Here is an 11884-nt window from a genome sequence, read left to right as displayed (position 1 = left end):
TGTTAGTTGTTGCCGGAGAGAGAGATGAGCTTGGATTCTCTCCGAGGCGTGTTTTGTCCTTCGTCTCGTAGCAACTGTAGCGACTGCTTTAGGCATGGTACCTCTCAGCAGGAAGACCGCTCCTATTATAAGTCCGTTCGCTTGGACAGTACATGAACTGTAGGTCGGTACACCAAGTCTAATCATAGGGTGCACTTGATGGGAGATGGCCAGCGTGTTTGATTACTTTTCCTGGGTTAGTTACAGACCGCGTGGTTTGAGAGCGAAAATCTAGCACTTGTAGGAGGTGGTCCCTTTCAGAGAATGGGAGTGAGTCATATAGAGCTTTAATAACAGAGAACGATGCTCTACTAGCAGAGGTGTTGTACTCTTCTAGCTATAACGTGACTTCCCATCCGCTACGGAGTGCGTGCGCAACAGAGACATCCGTTAATATGTATCACTGTCAGTTTTTTTATCCATTGTGATAATGGTGTCCTTAAGCCCAAACGCCGGTCATGTGTCACTTAAGCAGGCAATAAAATTGAACAGAACTAGCCAAACATTAGCAATACATAAAGTTAATAAAGTTAATTATATTTCTGTTGTTTCTGTTTCTAAACCTTGTTTGTAAGGAACGACACCCAGCAAACATTCACGATGGTTATAAACCGATACATTGTTGATCAACGTTGTTCAAGAAGTCAAGCAGACGAGGGCAACAATGGACACGGATTCTGCTAGCATACGCCCTGTTGATTTCAAACAATGCATTACAACAGTTTACAAAGGCATGTAGTAGGTAAACGTAATAAGATAATAACAGACAAATAGCGCGGCTTTCGACACAAAGGAGGGTTTCCTAAAACAGGGTGGAGCATATTTTTGTGTTGAATAAATTAGACACGAATGTTGAAATATGATTTCCAATTAATGCTTATCCGTAAATAGTTTCTTCAAAACCGAATTATAGTTCTTAGAATCGAAGTTTTATTTTTCCTGATCCCACTTTTCTGAGAAATAAAATGTTTATATGCAAATATCTTTGAAACAGCGTAAAATATTGATGGACAGAAACCAGGTCGGCCGTGGTAACGTGTTGATAACAGTTCCAAACTTTGTGTGTCAGAAAGAGAGGAGAAAGTGAGTGATCTATCCCATTATTTGTTCTACAGATGCCGTTTTAACGTTTGTAAAACATGATGGCGTATCGTGTGACAATTCTATGAAGACGTATGTAGTGCATCTTCATATAAGATGCATTCAATAATCGGTTGTTTTCCATCTAATCAGTGGTTAAGGCTAAGGACTGCAAATCTACAACTTTGATATTTGTTCACAACAATAGACTTTCAACAAAGGATATTTATTCTGGCGTGAATCAAACCAAAAGATGAAAGCGTATATTTGCGTTCCACTCATCTGTGGATTAAAATGAACTCGGCATCATGCAGGACATTAATTTTGATTTTTTTCCCCCAGTAAATTGATTTCAGTCTAATGCAAATATTCTTAAGAATTTTCCCACGACGGAGTATTTAATAAGAATTAAATTTCATATGCAAAATTTTAACTCTAGCAGTTTGGGAATTAATGAAGAAAATATTTAACAGAGAGAGAGAAAGACCCACTTATCTAAATAATAAAGTTTGCAGCAAACTATGCATTAAAGAGAGATAAGTATCAAATTTAATTACTTTCTCCCTAAGGGGAAATGATGGGCCTTTATTAGGTAATTACTCAAAGGGTGGAGGTAAGACAGCTTTGAGAAAATACACAGGAAAGCTAAGACCGTGATGAATTTGGAGGGAGGAGAAATGCTCTATGACGAGGGGCACTTCTTTTTTACGAAGCAGTTGAAGCGGAAAGTCCCTCATATAAAAAGGGCAAGTGCGTGGATACACAGACGGGCGTAAAGCAGACGGCACGAGGTTCAAATCCGTTTGCTTTCACAATAACAATGTTTAGTCTCGTACTGCCTACAAAAGGGAAGGCACAAAGTATAACGTAACATGTAGGGGGGGGAGGAGACAACAAAAGGATATTGAATATACATGAGCCTAGTTGCCCGGATATGGCATTTAAATGTATGAGTGGGCACTTGAATTCAGCAGAAATGCAACGATGAACTTGTAGTCTGTATTGAAGATGCAGTGCTTCCCAAACTTCTGAATGTTAGGGCCCCCCTTTGCAAAAATTAAAATATTTCACGGCCCCCCTCGAAAAAAAATAGTAATAGAGAGATATATTATTATAATATTTATTGTATTTATATTCAATACAAAACATAGACAGCGAATATTGCAAAAATCAAATGGCATATATTACATTTTTTGCCTCTTACCGTTTGGTTCTGAAGACGATGCGGGCTGTTCTGGTAAAATATGAAATACTGTCCTTTTTTTTGAGTCTGTTTCTGCTTCTGATTGTTCGCAGGAATTTTTTTTTATTTTTTATCAGCCACTTATCCATCTCGGGGTTAAATTTTTTTAACGTAAAATAGATCAAATAATATCACCACTTACCGATACTGGCACACCACAGACTGATAACATGAAATTAGTGAATATTACCTGAATAAGGGAATCCCCGGACCAGGAACATTTTTCTCTTTTGTGACTTTTCTCCCTTTAAGGTAATCAAGCCTAACTTGAAAGAGACAGCAAAGGCAGGTTATTAAAACGTGCATATGATTGGTGCGGTATTAACAAAAGATCGCGCAACCGAAAGATAAAAGCATAGCTGACAATTGAGTTGAAATGCTAACTCTCTTCAACCGAATTCCATATGTGAAACTGCCATAACATTCATTATATATATATATTACTTAGTTTTAACACTTTTACGAATTTTAACACGTTCGGTTGAATTTTATTGCTGCCTTGGGAAATCGAACTCACACACTTTAGTTAGCTACTGTGTTTGCCCATGCAACATATGGTTTTGTTTCAGTCTATACAGCATAGTTTCTGTATGAGGGGACATGTGATTCATTAATTAGTGTGTTTTTATCCCAGTTGTCTCTAATTGCACTATTTGTTGAGAAATATATTACACAGACTGCTCATACCTTATTCACTGGCATAATAAAAGCACTTGTTTTTATTGCCTCTGCAGTATAGTGTCTATTAGGGAGGGGTGTTGTTTACCACTGCAAGCGAGTTATTATCTCCCCACATGAACTTGTTTAAGCTTTTTTTCATGTGTGAAGTATATGCCAAACTTTTATTGGTAACAGAAAACTAGCTCGGATGACAGTGATAATATAAAACGAGTTTTGATATGTATATAAAGTCAATATCAACAGTCCCTGATTATGAAAGGGACAGGAAGATTTGGAGCTCTCCTGGAAAGCATTCGAAGTAAATACAATTAACCACTGCTTTGAAATGAAACATATGAATAAGCAATATTTACTAATATTCATTAAGCGCCGAAATACGCAGGAAGTAAAGTTTGTGAACCAACACCAATGTGTGAATTTTTCCATTAAAATATAAAAAATATCAAAAAAGAAATAAAAATAATAAAAGTTAAATACGTCTCTTTTAAAATAAAAAAAAATCTACTTAGTCTTAAAACATTTTAAATTTGTTTTCATTATTTCACGGCACCCCTCAACAAAACCTACGGCTCCCAAGGGGGCCGCGGCCCACAGTTTGGGAAGCGCTGGACTAGTGAATATAATCGTTGTATTTTTTATTACAAGTTTAATAACTAAACTAAAACGTTGTTCTGGTATTTCAGGCAATCCTCGCGCACTTCTGCATCCCAAGGATGTCAGTTCCGGAGAGAAAAAGTATCAGCTCGTTTGCTGCGTTACAAAAATCTGATAATCACAAATGTTAATTATAGAAGCAATATTAGTGCTGCCATCTTCTGACCAAAAAAGTGACAGATACATTTTTCAAGATCCTATATAGACCCTTAGATTTGTTCACTTTAACCATCATGAGTACTATTCAGTTTTCAAGTACGGCTAATCTTCGCCACTTGATCAATATTTAGCACTTTCCTAATTTGTTATTTGCAAACACACTTAAGCTTCAAATTGGATTGCAGTATGATTTCAATTACAGTTCCATCAAATCTTTATTCCAATACATGGACTGATCAGTAATATGCCAGATAGAATTTTTTGTAGAGAAACTACTAAAACTCGAAACTGCAAACCATACGATATTGAGCAACATTGCCCGATTCTATTTCGCTCACCACGAAGACATGTTCTTACATAAAATTTAGCCATCTGCTTTCATGGATAGCCTAACAGGGGATCGTAAACTACTGGATTACTGATGGCCATCCGTTCTTATTTTATTTGTTTTAGCAATTGAAAGCGTAGTTTACTATTCCAATTATTAAATTAACACGGATCCCATGTATGGGATTTATAAATCACGAACAGCGAATATTTATTCTTAAAAACAGACCCATATATTAACATTCGTGAAAAATGTAAATATCAAATGTTGATTAGTTACTATAGTTAGGCGAAATGCACTAATTTACTACTGTGAATTTCATTCAATTATTATCGTTGAGATGGGGGGGGGATGTCTTCATTTATTGAGAAAATAGAGGTGTAAACAACGTACTTTGAGAATATCACAAGTAGTTTTGAAAGTTACCTATTCACATGTGATTCATTTGACGTTGTATGGTCCTCATAGGGTTTGGGAAGTGAACCCTTCTGCTAGAAGAAGCAAGTAGGGTCGCAGATGCCCTTTCCACAAAGAGTTAGGACAATCACAAACATTCACGCCACCTGGCGGGATTCGAACTCGCATCCTTTCGCCTGGAGAACGGATACGCCAACCACTTGGCCGACTAGTTTTGAAAAACTATAGTTAAATGGATGATCGAAGTAATCGAGAGCGCCACCTATGAAAACCAGAAATTTTTAAATTTCATTCAATCATTTTGACATTGGGTGACCGTTCCAGATATTTCAAGTAACTTGATTCACAACAGTCGCTTTGATCAAGACATTTACATAATTGTTTATGCAAATTTAGCTGAGACTTGCACGGTGACTTGACTTGATATTATGTTTTGTTAACTGCTGTGTGAGTCGTTTTCAGTTGGTCTTTTAAAATCATTTGGTTCAGGTCCGTATCCTCCCACGTTAAAAACCAGAACCGAGACTTCGCCCACTGCGGATTGTTCTGTTTCCCATAAATATTGAATTCAGTTCGCAAAATGACTTGTGGTCACCTGACAACATATTCTTAGCATCATTTTGAGCATATAAATCTTTCTGTAACGTGCATAATGTGACCACTTTGAACTCTGATTTATAAAATATCACCTCAACACGGAAAACAAACCTGAATATTTTCAGATAAATTAGGACAAGCTTGCTGTGCCATAAAAGAGCACAAGAAAGGTTTTTCTCTCACCCTCAAACTGTAGCCTTGTTCCCAGGCCCTTTTTAAAGCACTCATAAGTCCAGTCCTTGTCTAAATATGTTAATACTATAGGAGGAAAACTTCGGATTTTTCTGACAGGCCACAGAACCCAGTTAGCGATGGTACTAGGTTAAGGTCCGATGTGTTTTCCGCTAAATTAGAACAAATTTTCAGTCGGCAAACCACACCTTAGTATCGTAGTGTTAAATAGCAGTTAGGTCTAAAAAATCGTGAGTGTTGGATACAGGATTTTTTTCTCCCTTCTTTCTTGGCAGAATGCACTTCTCAATTACGCTGCGTGTATCAAACCTTTTTCTTTACGGTTTTTTTTTTCTAGCATCAAAAAAGGTCATTTTCCAGTTGACATGCCTACATTTCTTCCGTTATAACTGGATAATTAGCATGGATAGAAAAAATCATCTAATAATAATTAACTAATGCTTATCTTCTCACTAGATGGCAGCACAAGGTCCCTAAATAGAATGACCTAATGTGAAATGCAAGCATTTTGAAGAAATACAAACCACGATAAAAATAAAATTTCTAATTTCTTTTAGAAATATTGTAATTACAGAAATTATCTGTCTGCTTTTTTGTATCAAATCTAATTGATTAAGGAATTTCATGAAAATTCATCTACGCGCGCTAAATGACAAAAAAAAAAAAAAAGAATAACTGTGAAATGAATCTGAACACGAGATTACTAAAGTCATAGTTCATTCTCAAGCATTGAATCCCCATTAATATCGAAGACCTAATTTCTCATTTTCGTCATGCATCGATACAACTGCGTCCCAATGATGCTGGCATCCCAATGAGAGGCAACAGCAGATTCCACAATGAGCATGAATTCCGGCTTCTTGTGCCATTCATCATCTATCTCTAGTATCTGTTACGCAGGGATGATGAGAGCGCGCTCATCTTGTCCTGTTCAGGGTTGCTGTTTAGATTATCTCGTAGCCTAAGGCTTCGTTTCTCAATTATTTCGAAGCGAAAAAAAAAAAAACTATTCAGTTTGTTGACAGAGAAAGACCCTCTAATTGCGTGTTCTCTTTAGGGAATGACCGAATTATGGGAACCGCGATCGCTCTGATAGTACAGGAGAGAGAGAAAGAGAGAGAGAGAGAGAGGCACATAGTGCAGCTGTTAAATCGTCTGTGTGGTGATTTTAATTTTCGATTAAGCCGTTGGTTGCATTAAACTAGACTTCTATGTTCCTTAATATTTCCTAACACTGATTTGAACTCAAAATCGTTTTGGCTGTCAATATACCGCTAGAGGGAGTTTCGAACTTCAAGGCTAAGTGATTTAATATTTCCTGTTTTTAACTACGTTTGTCTGCTACGTCACAAATCTTCTTAAAGATCAAAAATAACTCGGATCATTATAGAATGAAGATTTGAAAAAGTTTGCTTCATTCTTAGCGAAGAAAAAAAAATCTTGAACATTTTTAGAAAATCTGATGACGTAGAAGGTTCGAATCTTCTCTTTAAAATAATTGTACAAGCGATGAACAGCATTTCGTATTTTAAAACCTTGAAAATGATTCAAAAGTGATTCATTGTGATTTGAAAATACACATTTGTGTATCACGTGGTATCGAGGATGATCCAATATCATAAACTGCACAATATATTAGAACTCCAACATAAAAAAAAAAATAGATCGTACTTGATGAGTTGTTATAATCAGTTTCTCTTAATTTCATCATCATCATCATGCTTGTCAAGGATTTAGGCCTATTGTGGCCTGCTCCGGCCTTAGAAGTCATCGATGAATCTCTTAAGAGAATGTTCTGGTTTTAGTTTTCCTAATGCTTTGTAATTTGTTTTGGTAATCTTTCTGTTTTCATCCTTTCAATGTGTTCCATCAATTTATATTCTTTAATTTTTTTCTGTTACTGATTCCTGGTTTATGCTTCAATTTTGTTAACAATTCTGTTATGCTTCCATTCAATTAATAACTTCAATTCTATTTTGATCGCATGAACTAGTTTGCGAAGTTGATTAATCAAGCAAAAATTTTCTCTTCTTAAAAGTGGCTACCTAGAATTTCCAAATGACGTATTTTGGAAAGAGTTACAATGTTCGTACAGTATTGAAGTTTTAACTGTGCAGGACATGCGTTGTCATTAGGAGATGACATCCCCTATTGCCCCCCCCCCTTAAAAGAAAAGGTGGCAACTAGCTTTAGTGCGTGAGTGGACTGATCTGTTTTTGATGAATGTGATTCAAGTTCTGATGTAAACTTGATAAAAGAGGAGAAACATTACTTAAATCAGTATTCTAAATAGCCAAGTTCGATCCAAGACAGGAAAAAGCGAGACCAATCTAATCAAACGTCAAGTCAAAACTTGTCAGAAAGGATCTCGTGAGAGGATCTTGAAGTGTCACAAGAGTTCATCGCGATTTGTGACCATGAATGTTCAGGTATTCTTAGATAAGCAGAAGATTCTTGCGGATCTGCTGCTTTTCTTAATGTTTGTAAACAATCCTAAGAGGAAACAATATATATACGCTTAGAAAAACAATCATTTTGAATTCTTTTGAATTCTTTAAAATATCCACAAAACATCCATAAAGTCATTAAAATTTATATAAATTGTTTAAACGTTTATGACGGATGGCTCCTTTTAATGAATAGCTAAGCAGAAAAGGTGATGATTATTATAAGAATGCCTCACACACACGCACACACACACACACACGTGTTTCTTGAGACTTCGCGTACATCATTAACACACATAAACATTTACTAAACACTGTTCTGTTCACACCACACAGCATCTTAAGGTACACACCTCTTAGTCGTTATGACGGAGAGTTTTATGAGCGAATGTCGCGAGGTGGGGGAGGGGGGGGTTAGATAAGAGAGCCCACAATCATTGGATTGTTTATTCGCTGTTTAGAAGTCTGCTTTTGTGTGTTCAGTTACTATTGTAAAAGGGTATATTTTACAGAAATGAAGTTGCAACACCCACTAGGGGATCGTGTTTTCTGAAGACTGTTATTACAAAACAGGGAGAGAGAGAGAGAGAGAGAGAGAGAGAGAGAGAGAAAAAATTAACAGTCCGACAACAGAGTGAGAAATCCTATTTACAAGCACCAACCATTACGACTATACGCGCGTGCGGAGAACTAACTTCTTTCGTATTCTTAAGCACCGTTTTTAGAGGGGGGGTGCAGTCCGTATTGGGCGGATTCTCAAAAAACCACCTTACTAGACTTGTGAGTCAGCCAACTAAAAGAAAAGATTTTACTGGCCGTAACAGCTACGTTATGGGTGATTGTAGCCACTACCCCCAGACGGCTAGCCTCCCTGGCGGCACGGCTAACAGTACACAAGGAGGTTCTCCAACTCCGCTGTCTTTACGGGAGTAAATAAAAAGCTGGTTTACTCTTTAAGATGTTCGTTCGGCTTCTGAAAATCCCCACCCTAGAAAAACTAACATGTCTTTTGCTTGCTTATTCAGAAATGGGAGAGGAACTGAAGAAGAAAAAAAAAAAAAACGCAACGGATTTATGACGTCATATCCGGAGCGATCTTGGGAAGGTGTTTTTGTGCGGCTGCATTTCAACTCTTTTAGAGAAATCGTCAGTGATCCCCGACCATGGCTAAAACGTTTCAAAGCGTGAATGCTATTTCGCAATACAAAAAAAAAAAGTGGGGGTTAGCCGACAAGGTTATATGCGGAGACGCTGTGATTTATGACGTTTGGTGTTAGCCAACAGAACCTGTCGCTCTGTTTGTGTATGGTAACTACGGACCAGCATAAAATATAACTCAAGACGTCCCGCATGTCGGTAAACTGTTGTCTACCACATAAAATGTGTGAAAACGAAGATGGGAGCTGCCGACACAGAGTTTGTGTTGTCGGCAAAGAAAAAAAAAATTAAGTGTCGGTGTTTTACACTAGAGAGAAGGATAGAAGCAGAGAGAAAGAAAAGGAGAAGAAACAATGCTTGACCTATTTGCCACATCTATTGCGTCAGCCGAATAATAGAGAGAAAGATCAAAGAATCCATATTTCAGTTGGTTAAAATATTAGTTTGGCCCATTCATGTTCGACATGTCCATATACATAACGTACTCTTTGAACACAGCATTACGATATTAATATCGTGGATGTTTGCATTGCTTTTCATCGTGGATATTGCTTATTAGTCAGCAGAAAACTCCAAAGGGAAAACAAAACCCATCAGTACAGTATTCATATAATGTACTCGCCTCTTAGCTTTAGTTATAAATGTTTAGGAACCACTTCCTCACTCAGAAACTTACTAAAAGTTTATTATGCAACTTCTAAATAATCGTTAGATAAATTCTTCACCTCAGGATCATCTATAATCACATCATTCCTTTCATCTAACAAGTTTAAACTGGGGATTGTGAAGTATTAATGCATTGGACACGAAATTACATTCTTGGTTTACTTTACTCATGCATTTCTGAAAACATACTTACACGGTAAAATATGGATGTCTAAAATATTTCTGGTCTAGTATAATATTCTTTTTATGCCCATGTCATCTTCAGTGATCAAGTACTGTTTACACAATCACTAAGATAACATGAGCAGAAAATCTGGTCTCTTCAAGTTTAACTGACATACTGATTGTTGCGTCATAGAAATATTCATAATGACGTCACGCACTTAATAGAATTGTGTTCTGTGAACCATGGGGCCAGTATAAGCCTAACTCACATGTTAATGCAACTAAATATTACGTATAAAATTAGTTAAAGGATTAATAGAGATATTTATTGAACTAACGTAGTTGATTCGAAGCTATCTGAAGATATTCCATCGCCGTTAGTAACAATATTAAATAAATAAATAAAAAAAAAATAGGAGCATCACAAATTCTGCAATTTATATCATTTGCCAGTGCTCAGATATGACACTCCAGAGAACAGGTTCATTAAAAAGAACGATTTTGAATTCTGCAGAAAGCCATATACGGAATCTTCCTTAGACAGCACCGTTGCTTATGCACAAATTTTTTGCTCCTACGCAAAACTCTTGTTGCAAAAGTCCCATAAATCCGATTTCACCAAGACTGATATTTCTTAATGTTTTGATTGTGACCCACTTGGACTGGGTGTCGATAGTAGTGACGTAGCGGTACTTTGTGGAAGCGTTTACTACCCACATACTAGGGTGCTATTCACTTGTACATTTTACATGACAACCGCCTACTCCGTTAAAAGAGCTCAATGGGAAGAAGGAGGGGGGGGGGGGTAAGCATTTAATTGATGCTACGTAAGTGATGTAGGTGGAGCTGTGAAAATTAAAAAAAGATGCTCGAAATTTTTCGCTTAGGCACAGGTGGAAGACAAACAGCTCTGTTATTAAAGTGGAGGCTGCGACGTCACTAAGCTACACGTGGGTACAACTCTAATATTCTGAAATATTGCAATGTCAATTATCTTCTTACTACAGAAGATTCCGTTACTATAGCAACCTTTAAATTTTACTTTTTAGCAAAAGAATTCGATCCGCTGATTCTGAGTAATGAATCCCATAGCTGAGTAATGGGATTCAGTAAATGGGGACTCGGGATTCCTCAGCTATCAAAAAAGGTTCCCTCTAGAATGAGAAGAATTAAAAGAATTCATCTATTTTCTTATTAATTGAATTATATTCTAATATAGTGCAGAGTTCAGCACTATAACTGTTGGCTGAAAGTTTAATCTTTACCCAAAAATAATTTGTTCGGATAAATTTCATCAATGTTCTTAGTGAATGCACGCGTGACGTATACACAGCGGTCTGTTCAAAAATAATTTACCCAGATTAATTTTATTAATATTGTTTGAGAATGCAGAGTGGTGACATCTATTGTCAACTATAGGAATTATCCTCTGATTAACCTCCGACTTCCCTCCATAAATATCTGTCCAACGAAATATTACATTGAAAGAAAGGACGTTATATTAAACGTCTTACTTTTAAGAGTTCCGAAAGCCTTTATTAAAGGTGCCATTGTGTCTATTTCTTTTGCTCTGAATCCGAACGTTATTATTCGGTGCAGACATGCTTTGGTTAGGAATGACTTCATTTCTACGTTTATGTATTCTCGACACATAGAAAGAATTTTAACTCCCGAAAAGGTCTCCAGATGGCGCTCGTACCTTAAAGCGAAATTACTCTCAATCTCAATGAAGTTATACTTTTATGACTCTTGTGTTTTTCGGCTGCAACAAAGGGCTGAGATCAATTCATTACGTAATCAAAACAAACAGTGCTTAATTAAATCGCGCGGTTGTCTTCGTCGCTTAATTCTAGCGCCGCAGCAGAGCAAAAATCTCTCGCGATGCGCTCAACTGGTTCCCGATCCCCCCTCCCTCCTGTCAGTGTGGTCAGCTCACGTTTCCCCCCTTCGCGCAGCGCTTGGACTGTTTCCAGTGACTGGGTGGTGTTGAAGAGCGAGTAATGGAGTGTTGTCTGCTGCCCCTAGGTCGCTAGGCGAGGCAGCGGCGACAGGTAACCT

This window comes from Typopeltis vanoorti, chromosome 10 (genome assembly GCF_054136105.1).
Source record: "Typopeltis vanoorti isolate ZY-2024b chromosome 10, IOZ_Tvanoo_1.0, whole genome shotgun sequence".
In the NCBI taxonomy this organism is placed as follows: domain Eukaryota; kingdom Metazoa; phylum Arthropoda; class Arachnida; order Uropygi; family Thelyphonidae; genus Typopeltis; species Typopeltis vanoorti.
The sequence above is the reverse complement of the archived record's forward strand: the minus strand, read 5'-3'. Positions refer to the sequence as shown.